This window comes from Dermacentor andersoni, chromosome 1, assembly GCF_023375885.2.
Source record: "Dermacentor andersoni chromosome 1, qqDerAnde1_hic_scaffold, whole genome shotgun sequence".
In the NCBI taxonomy this organism is placed as follows: domain Eukaryota; kingdom Metazoa; phylum Arthropoda; class Arachnida; order Ixodida; family Ixodidae; genus Dermacentor; species Dermacentor andersoni.
Window position 1 is genome coordinate 17,844,047 of NC_092814.1, and position 9,231 is coordinate 17,853,277.

The 9,231-nt window shown below is 45.9% G+C and overlaps 1 long non-coding RNA gene across 1 annotated transcript; it reads right to left on the minus strand.

Annotated features, from left to right (window-relative positions):
- Positions 1-2,285: 2,285 nt before the first annotated feature.
- Positions 2,286-4,584, minus strand: LOC129388167 (uncharacterized). The gene is made up of 3 exons (XR_008615198.2): positions 3,936-4,584; positions 2,706-2,780; positions 2,286-2,637 (listed from the first exon to the last, which is right to left on the minus strand). It is a non-coding gene; the product is annotated as an uncharacterized lncRNA (long non-coding RNA).
- Positions 4,585-9,231: the final 4,647 nt, after the last annotated feature.

Genomic DNA, 9,231 nt, shown 5'->3' on the forward strand with positions numbered 1-9,231 from the left:
TGAAGTGACTAAACGCAACAGCGCAATTACCATGTTGTTGCGTACCTTTGGTGAATGGAGCGATGTGGCGTTGCCCCAACAGTGATCTTTGTGTAGTTCTTTTACAGCTCCGCTGGTAGATTCACGCAGTGGAATGGCTGCGATTTTTTTTATGCGCAGCGTGCAACAAAAGCTCTTTGCTGGGGTGATCCGAAATGCGTGCATACCGTCGTGGTATTTTGACAGATGCCACGATCATCAAAAGGAAAGACGCTGGAAATGCGCACTAAGCAATATAAGTGCTCACCCCGAAATCGGAAGTGGAAGTACTAGCCTAGGACGACCTCCGTGAGACCATAAGGGTAATTGTACGCAAAGAAATGCGTAAAATTACCCCTGCGTCCCAGCCTCAAATGGTCTCGATCGCCCACATCATCCGTGAAGAAATCCAGCAGTCGCAATGACTTCCTGAACCGCCGCATTCTCAGCCGTAAGCGAAGAACTACGCCGTTGCGTCTGCCTCCATGTTCCTCCTCAGGCCCGCGCCAAGGGGAGCGGCGGAAGAAACAAAACTAGGATGGAGCGCCACGTGATTCCGCTGGCGTCGGTAAGCCAACCTCCTCTGAAGTCACCCTTCCCGCTCTCATGGGCCTTGTTCTCCATAGAGTTACTATACTAACTCTAGAGGACAAGCTACCCATAGAGCCCGTGCATTAAAATCGGGAACCGCAAGAGCGCCGCCCAGTTCCACCTACGCTGATGTTGCCAGCTCCTGAGACGCTTGCTAGACTTGGCGACAGTAGTCAGTTTTAATGTGGCAATCGATAGCTTCTATAGCGTAGTAGCGTCTCGCTTGTACTGGTGTGATGCGGTGTGCCTGCAGCCGTGTGTGGGGGCTTTATAAGTTGGTTCTTTACTGTATGGCTTTACTCTATGGTGTAGGTGCGGTCGATGTTGGCCGTACAGGTGTCACTTAGGCACCCGAAGAATGATCCTGTTAATGTTTCTGGCGGTATGTGGTTTTCAGTGGTCCCGCAATGTTTGGTGTTGCAAGCGTCACTCGACGAGGTTATGAGTTAGAAGCTCGAAGGTGTGGTCGGCAGATTCCTCGTTGGCGTTCCGCATTTCTCCTCGCACGGGCGGGGTATGTTGTAGAAGCCACGTGGTGGTTTTCTCGTTGCAGGGTGCTTTCCTCGCTGCGACGATGGATAGATTTTTTTTACAAGTTCTGATCCAGCAGGAGGGCCCATGTAACCGACAAACGGAGGTCTCAAGAGAGCACCTGAGATTACAATAAAGCAAATGGCGCAGGATCTCCAGCAGGGCACCCAAGGGGCAGTGAGGCGGATCAAAGCTCGAAGCAGGGCGGTCCGTAAGTTGGGGCCGCCGAGGCCGGTGCGTGCCAGGGAGTGTTCGCACGGACAGCGCCCCTGGCGCGCGCAGCGGTGTCTCACAAAGCCGAGATACTTTAAAGGCACCTGCACCCATGATCTTTCTTTTGTCTCGGTGCAGTGAGCACGATTAACCAGAAGAAGATGGAGGGCACCCAGTGCAGTCGCGAATGCGAATGATGGCATATATAGCTCGGCGTCGCCGGGCGTATGTAGCCAGAGTTAGTTGCATGAACTGTATTCAAAATACGCTTCGTTACGTTACCTTAAAGGAATGGGTCTAGAGGACGTTGTAGGTATGTTTGTTCGCACCACGTCTAATCCTCTCCCCCCCGCGCGCACACGCACGCACGCACGCACGCACGCACGCACGCACGCACGCACGCACGCACGCACGCACGCACACACACACACACACACACACACACACACACACACACACGCACGCACGCACGCACGCACGCACGCACACACACACACACACACACACACACACACACACACACACGTTTCTTCTATATGTATGCATATCCCTTCCCATGACGGATTGACCAGTTCAAGGTGTCAACTTGTCAATAAAAAGTAACTGTCATAGGCAGTACTGTAATAAACACAATTCTACGATGATATTATTTACTTCTTTTTTGTAACACTAAGAACTGTACGTAAAACTTCATTTTGTATTTGTCAGAGAAGCATAGGCCTTTTGCACATGTGGATATCACAAGCTTACTCCAGCGTGCAATACACAAAGCAGCTACTGCAGCATGAACTGCAGCATAGAGGGCCGGACAACACATCCATAATTAAAGGTGAAAAGATAGAGTGAAACTTGAAAATACGCTCTATAGTGCTGCATAGTACAACATATATTGTATGTGCATACTAAATATTCAAAAAACCAATGCATCAATGTCCCATTTGCCTTCAAGTTTATTATCAAGGAATCTGCTGACACACCCGCAGTCAAGGTGGCTGTTCGAGGCGTGCTGGCTGCCTCAGCGTAAGAAAAAGAAATTGGGTGAATGTCGACAGCAGTGCCACTACTTCTTGCCTCTGACCTGCACGTGCCTCCACAGTATATTTGTTGGTGGAGTCTGCCCACGTGAGCTGGCGTGGCGAGATGTAGGAGTCATCTGAGAGAAAGAGTATCGTTTACATGGAGAAGTGGCTGTTTCCATTGCCTGTCGCATTCCCTGAACTGCTTCCTTGGCGACTTGGGGGACAAACCCGCTGTCAAGATGGTTGTTCGAGGTGTGCTGACTGCCTAAAGGCAAGAAAAAGAAAGAAATTGGATGAATGTCAATACCAGTGCCATTGCTTCTTGCCTCTTACCTGCATGTGCCTTCACGGCGTCTTGGCTTGCGGAGTCTGCACAAGGGAGCGGCTGTGGCTAGGCGTAGGCTTTGTCTAAGCGAGAAGAAAGGCCATTCAAATGGGGAATTATGGAAATAAATACAGTTGTTATGCCTGCTTGCACTGTTCTTGCCTAAAAGTTTTCAAGGATAGTGTAAAGAATGCACCAGGGCTTTGACTGCTTTAAATTTTTACCTGCAGGTGTTGCTGTGAGATAATTGGTACCCACGAAACACGGAAGCAGCTATTTGATGTCTAAAAGATGTCTTGAACGGCTAATTCAAAAGTGTAGTAGCTGTCTTGATCAAGACATTTTGTAACCATGAACGTCTAGAAGTACTTAAGTAAGCCCTGCTAATGTTAAGCTAAAGGTTCGCTAATGGCCAGCTTACAAGAACAACTGAAGACTTCTATTAGACATTTCCTCAAATTTTCGCGGCAGCTTTTACAGTAACACGAGGTTTGGCCACAGTTGCAATTAATTTTAAACGAGGCACGGACACCAGAAAAAAATTTTATATTGTCGAATAGATTGATTGATTGATTGAAAACATCTTTATTTTCAGGATATTCGTAGAACTCGTGGGTGGGCCGCCTATTCCGGTAGCCCACTGGTTATTGCTGCTGCGCTGGCCCTCCCCACCAGCCAGTGCTGACGGTGAGGATCATCGCTGAGCAGAATAGCCTCCCACTTGAGCAGAATAGCCTCCCACTTGTCGAATAGAGGGATTCACTGGTAGTTTTTTCAGATATGAACCATGGGAATAGTGTAGTAGAGCCTCATTGGTCGACCAATCAATTGCATACCGCCTGTCAGAATTATTTTGCAAATAAAACAATATCTGTATTGTATGCTCATATCATGCAAATTTTCGCCCATTGACCTAAACAAGAATATTTCTGCATGAAACACGTCAATATTGACAAAACTTCGCCCTGCTGGGTCTCCACGGAATTGAAATAGTTTCTAGCAGGGAAACATTTTGTCAGTGATGCTGCAGTTCAGGCAAAAATTACATCCTGGTTTCAGCTACAGGAGCAAGATAGCCTGACACACCTAAACGAAACAGAACGTTGTGCTGCAATGAATTGTTAAGAAATGAAGGATAGTTCACATCTGGAAAAGTACTCTGCGAACCACTCAAACTAACAATATGAATATTATTTTTCTGATGTCCATGTCTCATTTAATAGTAAATTGTAACTTACTTTGTGGGCGCCCCTTGTTAGGTAGTGCCACATGCTTGCACAGCATCACGCAGAAATAATGGCCAGTTCTTTGGTATACCACCCATTTGTGAATTCCTTGTACGTTGCATGTTACCGGAACTGAAAGATAAATCATAATATGCTGTTATTTTTTTTAATACGACATACGATGAGCTTTTCATTCATAAAATCTGGCTGCATGCAGCATTGTAAGACTTGGTGGAGGCATTTGAAGTGGTAGCCGAAAATATTAAGAGTCATCCTTGTCTGCATGGATGCTTTCAATTTCTAAATGCAGTGGCAACTGTCACTATTGGTGCACGGCCCTCACAGCTATGCGGCGAGCTCTAAATTGACTTTATTGTTTCGCAAGGTGTCTGATATGTACACATTAGAGGTGATCCGTTTTTTTATTCACCCCAGAGTGAAGAGAGCACCATTAAATTGCTTTTTTGGCGTGGCTTGTTTTTTGGTTTGTTTATGAATTTATCAATCAGCAGTTTCATGATGCTAAAGTGACTCATGTAACGACAATAATCAGCTTTCATTTTGCAGAAAAAGAACACATTTCCTGAACCATTGTTTGCTATCGCATTCCTCGCATAATTCCGCTGAGTACTCTACCTATATTGACTTGCTTGACCTCCACTAAGAGTCTTGCATTTTAAAACACCACTGTCTCCTTAAAATCATTTGACGCTTCTCAATGTCTGTACCATGAGCTTCTAATACTATGCTTTCACCATTTTTGCGTGTTGATTCTGACTAGAAATGGGTGTTTAATTTAGAGGTGAAATTTTACCTTTGGAACACACAGAACGGGTTGTCATTGCATATATGCATAACAGGGAAATATGTTTCATGAGACATTTGCAAAATCCAATAGAAGATTGATGAATGCAGCTAGCAGTGTGATTTGAGTGAATGAGCCATAAACGTAACTAATCTCACTTGGAAAATAAAGCACATATAAGTGTGATGTACAACATATGTTACACTAATGTGGTGGGTTCTCTTCCTTATAGAGCAAAATAATCTGTGCGCTAGAAAAAAAATTATATTCGCGAACCCCTCGTACACTTTGATTTAAGAAAAATGAGCTGGAGCTGTCTACATTATCTATTTATTTTACCTGCGAGTATACTCAACAAAAATGTGTCCCAGCTGCTTAGTGGTATTTGAGATTATGCCAGTATTGCATATGTGCGCGTTGTCTAAAATAATTGAATTTTTAAAATGCTCGTAGGGATCTGATGTGCATATATGCAGTTTATGGATATATGTAAAAGACTCAGCATCAAGTGCAAGCGAATGTTACCACAGGCCCGGAGTGCATCATGCAAATAGATTCGCTGCATACATTTGTGACCAGAAAAGATATGTCACATGAAATCACATGCAAGGACGTGTTGCACATATTGCACAGTTAATAAAACGTCTACGCTATTAATATGTAGATTCGTGCAATTGATTTCGTCCACATTATGCACTCGCCTCTTGATTGCTTCTTGGCACAGAAATACTCGGCACACCATCAGGCTGTCTTTCTGCTGTGGCTTTTGTAGCAGCATGATTGTTCAAAGCGCAACAATTAAACAGATTCTATGACTTGCTTGTAGATTATCCAGTACAATTCCGGTTGCGTTGAGCCACCTGTCCAGCAATTCCCTATTAATGAAGGGAAACCTGTAAATAAATCGCGCATTCATCTAACTCTGGCGTGCAGTTACAATCTTGGAAATGTAGGGAAAGATTAGAAGGCGGTCCACCATCTTTTCCTACATTGCCAAGATTGTAACTGCACGCCAGAGTTAGACGAATGCGTGATATTGTACAGGCACAAGAATGAAGATACGCGTCTTATGGTAGAGGCATGGCATATCTCTAATGGTGGAAGTGCGTGCGTGAGTCGGCCTTCGATTACTTTACATAAGCAAGAGCTTAAGTGCCATAACAGTTATCTCTCACGTAGACCGGCACATGTACCCGACTGACACGTGGTGATACCATTCATAAGCTTGCGTAGATGAGTTTTGTGTCTTCTTTCTTTTCTCGCCTCAGGGCTCCTTTCAGTTGACAGTCGGCGTTCGTATTGTCCACTTCTCTACTGTTGTGTCCTGTCTGCACGCCTAACCTCGTTTTTGCATAATGAATCCTCACCAGCTAGCTCAGCTTTCTGTCGTTCTAAGCCTTGGCGCCTGTCTGCTGCTTGCTTAAGCGGCGAGCCGCGTGGTAGTTGGGTGCGTTATTTGACGGACATAAACAGGCTCGACTGCTTCACACACTTGAATTCCTTCGCTCAACCTCGGCGTGCTTTTCCCACGCCTACTATGTGCGCATTCCAAAACTCCCGCAGCCGACGCAACTAAAGTGAGCCGACTAAATCTACCGCTTGCCTATCACATGAGGGCCCATCATCCCATTCCGCTAAACTTTTCACGACTAGACTTCAAGATTGTCATGTGACGCTCTCTCTTAGTTTTTTTTCCTTTCCTTTGCAGGAAGGTTCGTCCAGCGGCCCACATGTCGCCAAGAAACGGGCGCGCGCCTTTCATTTCGTTTTCTGCGGCCACAGCCTTCAGACCATGCTTCAAACACTCGCGGGGTATGGGAAACCACGGTAGTTGTTTCGTGTTTCTTTCTGCCATAACACATAGCCAGGGACGGAGGCAGACGGAGGGAGGCACACTTATTGTCAGTGCGCTGTGATGGAGTGTTCTGCTTTCACGGCATCCAAGGAAAATGTTATGAAGAAATACTTGTACGAACTAAAGAAGGGTGGACGCACATGAACCGGCTACAGACCCTCTAGAAAGCATTCCATGAGCTGAAAAAGACGTCACCGCTATAAATGTGTGTTTTCAAACAAAACGCTCCGCCACGTTAAAGGGTGCGCTTCATACCTACCATGCATGTCGAGCACACATTTGCTGATTGAGTGTTGCGTGATGACACACACTTTGGTTCAATATATCTGCAGGCAGGCTGCTTTTCAGTGTTCAGCGAGGACATGTTGTTCTGAAAGAGCATGCCGTTCAAGATAATACAGTGTGTTGACGAAGGCTGCCTCTTCGGACGTGACCAGCACAAATTGGAAGAATAAAGAAGTAAACAACCAAGTATCAGCTGATATGAGTGACACGTATGGCGTATTAATTAGCTTTGTTATGCCGCCAGTCGGTGCGTAACGTATGTTGCACGGAGGCATTCTGCCACAAAAGAGTTCTGGTTATTATTACATTTTGTTGACGCAAGGATATCTAAGGCAAAAAAGCAGGCGAATTCTGGTGTTTTACGTGTCAGAATCACGATATGATTTTGAGGCACGTCGTAGTAGGGAACTCAGAAAATTTCGACCGCCTGGCGATCTTAACGTGCGCTCAATGCACGGCATACCGGCATCTTTGCATTTCGCCTCCAATAAAATGCCGCCGCCGCTGCCCGGATTTGATCCCAAGACCTCGTGCTTACAGCACAACGCCATAGCCGCTAAACCACCATGGCGGGTGGTATTCTCACATGCGTACGTTTCATGCAAGGTATTTTTCCTGGGAGGAGCTTAACTGATGGGGCATTCGCTGCGACTTACGTGGCTTTGGACGAATTATGACGGTTATTAAATATGAGCTCGCATAATTATTTCCTCATCGGATTGTAGCCTTTTAAATCAGAGTAAACAGGAATCTATACAGAGCTTAACATCCTCGCCGATACTGACATAGCAAAGGTCAGCAACGCCCAAACATTTTCGAAACATGCTTTGGCAAGGGTCTAAAAAGCGCTGCTTAAATTGGTTGCCCAGAGTTAGCTTTGTCTTTATACAAGGATGTTACGCAATGAAGCATATTACGAGTGGAACGGGGCCATTGTTACGGGACAGAGTTCCTTAATTATACACGCGCGCACCCACCGTCTCCTGTCATGGTACGAGCACTGAGACACCTAATAAGTCTACTGGCAGGCCTTTAGAACTATTTTGGACGTGGCTGTGGTGGTTTAAGCGCTGGTTTCGTCCACCTTGCAAGCATGCATGTAGCTATTATTGTAGAAGTGATTGAACACTTCATAGTACATAAATCGCATGAACGTCAGCCTGATAATCAAAATATTACTCTCTTACAATGAGGGCCGCACGTGTCGCTCCAAAACAATGAAGGTGATTATATCGCCACACCAACGTCAGCAAAAGCTTTGCATGACTGCCAGTACAGTTATTCGAATTCTCGGGCCTCATGTGCATTACAGAAGGCGGCTGGTGCCCGCGGTATTAAGGAACACGGACTATGTCCGGTGACAGTGGCCCCTTTACGCTGTTCAATGCTTGACAGCAATACTTCGGGTATGCTTTATTGCATAATAGTGCTATATTGCGGCGAAGCTAACTTTAGAAATATCAATCATGCAACGCTGCTTAGAAGCTTGTCATTGCTTGGTGCGTAATCTGGGCGCTATAACGTAAAGCTATTCCAAACTTTGCTATTCCAACTCTGAAATCAGCCTTCCGCGATTGGTCAAAAACTTTTTTGGACCACCCCGACTTCGCCTGTCTGTCGCGCGACGTCACAAAAACCGCGATAGCTTCCCACCTGATATGACGCGTACACACTGATTATGCATCATTGGACCGAACAAAAGAGAAGTAGTTATTTCTGATTCGACCGCTTTTCACGATTATCCCTCGGCTATTGGTCAAAAGTATTTTGCCTGCATCCACTTCACCTGCCTGTCACACGACGTCACACGACGTCACAAAACCGCGAAAACTCACCGCGTCAAAGTGACGTGTACTCATTAAATATGCATTAATATGCCGAACAAAACTGAATTTTTTTCTGAATAGCCGCAGGCTGCCCCGTTCCGAAAGGAATAAAAGATGGCTGCCACCGATCGCTCAGGCACTGGCTACTCGCACATGCCGGAGAGCGTGCGTTTATTTGTGCACAATAAATCTTTTTGCGTGGCCATGTAACGTTTTCGAGCACTTTCGGCACGTTTACGACTTCGCTCTGCCAACTCTTCTTTGCTGCGGATCGGTTTTAGCGGCATTCTTAACGTTCCGTTGCATGCCGCCGCGATTTTCGACCATCCCCCGCAAGAAAAGTAAGGGAAAGCGGAACAATCGCAGACGCTGGCACTACCCTCTTCATACTGTTATCGATTGTCAGTGTGGTGTCTCGGCCCCATTCAATCTCTCTCCACTTGAGCGTGCTCCTCGCCTCTTATGAACCAATTAGATAAGAGAAGCCGCTCACTGTAGGCAATTTTATTCGTTTTGAAAGTAAACAAAAGTGACCGC